Source organism: Talpa europaea, assembly GCF_964194135.1.
Source record: "Talpa europaea genome assembly, chromosome: 13".
Lineage (NCBI taxonomy): Eukaryota > Metazoa > Chordata > Mammalia > Eulipotyphla > Talpidae > Talpa > Talpa europaea.
The window spans coordinates 31582230-31586124 of NC_140080.1; the positions used below are offsets into that span (position 1 = coordinate 31582230).

The 3895-nt window shown below is 41.2% G+C and overlaps 1 pseudogene across 1 annotated transcript; it reads left to right on the top strand.

Moving 5' to 3' along the window:
* The first annotated feature begins 606 nt into the window (after positions 1-606).
* On the top strand, positions 607-2795 carry LOC311183265 (neuropeptide Y receptor type 6-like; annotated as a pseudogene). Its single transcript has 2 exons — positions 607-644; positions 1731-2795. The product of its transcript is annotated as a neuropeptide Y receptor type 6-like (transcript).
* The last annotated feature ends 1100 nt before the right edge of the window (positions 2796-3895 follow it).

A 3895-nucleotide genomic window follows, 5' to 3' on the forward strand; every position in this document is an offset into this window, starting at 1 on the left:
GAGTTAGTATAAGGTATGTGGGTCATGAGCTAGATAAAATCAAGTTGAAGGTGGGAGATTACCTCTGCCATATGCTACTCTGTAATTTGAAATCTTACGTCCCTGGGTCATTTTCTGTCTATGAAAGAGAAATATAACAATCTCATCTCTGTCCATCTCCCTCTGATGTTGAGGGAGAATGTGAGAGTAGACCAGGGTAATTTTAAACAGCAAATAAAAATCTGTTCTCTTTCTTTCTTGTTGCTCAGCTTCCTTTATCAATGTTGTTTGCCTCAAATTCGCAAGGAATCAACCAAGATGAGGGCTATCTTTTTCCTTTGCCCTCTTTAAATATGCCTTCTTTGTACCAGAAATCCCAGAATGGCAGAGTTGTGTGTGCTAGCATGAGTAATTCCGCTAAACACAACCACCCAAAATAATGTTGAGCCCAAAGGACTAGGGTCCCTCTTTCCTCTAGAAGTCAGAAGAAGGGAGCCCAAGACAGGGAGAATTGGAGGAATGCTTTCTAAATTAAGTTAATTCTGATAAATAACTCACTAGGTACTGGCTGCCTTGCCTTAATCTCCACAATCTGAGCAGTGCACCCAGGAACTGTCTGTGCAGAACATGACTTCAGCTCCAGACAGCAGGAGAAATAAGAGGAGGTATTGGGCCTCCCTGGTGGTGCAGCGGTTGAGTGCTGGGTTGCGAAGCTGCCCGCAGCCTCTGCAGCACTGGTTCGATCCCCGGCCACCGGGTGAGGGTCCCACATGGCACGCAGACCTCTCCTGCCGCCCACTGCTCCCCTCAGCAGTGTACTTCGTCAGTCTGCCTGCTCTGCTCTCCGCTTTGACTGTGGTGAATTCTCTCACCCTCCCGCGCTTCTGACTGTACCCGTGCTTGTATAAATAAATAAATAAATCTTTAAAAAAAAAAAAAAAAAAGAGGAGGCACACGCTACTCCATAGCAGGCATGATCTGTGATTCTAATCCCCACACTAGAACCTATCGACTAACCCTGAGCAGCAGAGTCAACAAATTTAATGCAGCAGACACATACTGAACAACTACTGTGTGCATGATCAAATTTAATCTTTGCAACAACTCAAAAAGATATTGTTTAGCCACACTTAACACATCAAAAAGCTGACCAGAAAGGATAATTGATTTATGTCAAAGTCACAGCGACACCAGGTGGTAACACTCCAACTGGAACCCGCTTCCAAACAGTACTTTGGCCTCCACCACACAGGTCCTCTCCTTGTAGCTTTTACAATCCATTGGCATAGGTGTGTGTATACACAAACAACCATATTAAAAAAGAAAAGACAGAAGGTGATGGGGATGGAAACTATACTTGGGTTGCCTTACAATTAACAGAATGCCATCACATTCCCTGCCTCACTAGCTAAAGATTATACGAGTGGGACAAATGAAGCACACTGAGATAACAGAGAGCAAGGACAGAGACCCTCTGGATATCTTTGTCCTCGTAGGGACACTGTTCCCCATCTATACAACTGTCCAGGTTGTTAAGAATTTGCATTACTATTGTGGGTTCTGTTTAATTTTTTAGGATCTCAAGATCATACTCAAGTCAATCATGCATTTCCATCAAGCACAAAGATCAGTGAAGATTAAACTCCACTACTTATTAGAAGCCTCAGAGCAAAGTGCTTCCCAAGAACTAATGACCATAAAACAAAGCAAGCTTAGAGAAGGTCTCCTTACAACCCTGATATAATTATTAGATGCCATCCAGCATCTAATAAAACCAGGGCAAAGAGCAACAGCTCTTCATTTTTCTACTTTGTGTCCTGTCAAGCCCCTTCTAGCCTTGCTCCTATTACTCATAGTCTATACTGTGGTATTAAACATGACCTTCTTGGAAACCTCTTTCTCATTATTATCACCTTTAAGAAGCAGGGAAAAATTCAGAATGTCACCAACATACTGACCACCAATCTCTCCCTCTCTGACATCTTGGTGTGTGTCATGTGCATCCCTGGATATTTGGGGGTTCCATGTGCAAACTCACCATGCACACAGTATATCCATCTCTGTGCCCACATTCTCACTGTGTTAACGGCTATTGAAAGGTATCGGCTATTTGTGAACCCCCTTAGCTGGAAATCTAATGTATCTCATGCCTACAGGGATATCACACTGATTTAGCTATTTTCCCTTATGTTTTCTAGGCACTTCTTCCTGTCCTGCTCTTCCATAACCTCTCTATCCCCACAGACCTCTACAACCATCGGGTTGCCTGTGTTGAGAACTGGCCTTTCAAAATGAACCAGCTTCTCTTTACCACCTCCCTGCTCATGCTCCAGGATTGTGTCCCTCTGGGCTTCATCCTCATCTGCTACCTAAGGATTATCTGCCTCCTCAGGAAAAACAGAAAGGTTGACAGGAAGAGGGAAAGAGAGATTAGGTTCAAAGAGAACAAGAGGATCAACACAATGCTGATTTCCACTGTGGTGACCACTAGGCCTGCTGTGGTATTAAACATGGTTACCTTTGACATCTTCACTGTCATCTTTGACTGGCATGATGAAGTGCCAATGAGTTGCCCCCATGACCACCATGGTATTCATAGATTGCCACTTGGTTGTTATGCTATGACTTCTACATGTATAAACCCTCTCTCTTATGGCTTTCTAAACAAAAATTTCCAGAAGGACCTGATGGTGCTTTCTCACCACTGCTGGTGCTTGGTACTTCAGGAAAGATAGGAAAATATTGCCATTTCCACCATGAACACAGAAGAATCTAAGGGATCATTAAGATTGGCTCACATATCAACAAGTATATAAAATTGGTAACACTTAATGCCAAGTCATTTCTTAAGTGGGAGATGGTGAGATAATGGCTGGGAATAGGGTAAGATGCATAGAGGCCAGAACCCGAAAAAGAGAAATTTATACTATCCAGTTTGCTTCAGTGAGGCATGTTTGCTTCAGTGAGGCAGATGCCCAGCACAGTAGTGTATGTGTGCGTGTGCACACACACACAGACCCCTTTTCTTTTCTTTCAGAAGAATAACTAATAACTCAAACAACCTAGATGCCATCATTTGTGGCAGAAAGTAACAGTGAGAAAGCAAGAGAGGCAAGTGGCACTGGTGACTGGATTATTCAATGGAATAGCCGCAAAAGTTATTGCTGAATAACTACCACTAGAAGTAACCATAACTAATTACTAAAAGTTATTACTACTGATATGCCTATTTATAACAATGTGATAATTCCTGAGTGTTGAAGCAATTCCACATTCAGGTATGAAAACTGTAACTTTCAGCTATGTAACTATTCAATTTATTTGCAAAGTCAGGAGGACTTCCATCATAATTTATGAATTAGCTAAAAGATGAAGTTTGGATTGGAAATAGAAGGAATTGTATTAACATTTAAACTAAATATTGTAAATATTTATTCCCATGCTTGAATCAGATGTTCTAGTTGATAATAGCAACAAATTTTCTTCACTAACCCTTCTACTAGTGCCACCGAACTGGCCACAAATTCTTTAATACTCAATCACATTATTCAGCTAAAAATCACATTAATTGACTTATTAATCGCCTATGTGATAGGGTTTTCATTACAAAAATTGCTTTTTCATCCCTAATTCTTTATGTATATTAAGGAGAGGTCATTATGACTCTTAACACAGACTGAGATACTTCATCACTGACACTTTATAATTAGTTCCAGATATTTTTAAAAACCTCTCACACATATTATGACTTACACTTTTTTAAAAATTTATTTTCTTGCATCATTGATCATTTTTGTACAGTATTTGGTTTCTCCCCTCAGGTGTCCCTGTAGTTCTCCCATCACCACAGCACCTGTGAACTGTTACCACAGACCCTAGCGCTCTTCCCTCCCTGGTTGTAATCCCTCTCCCTTCT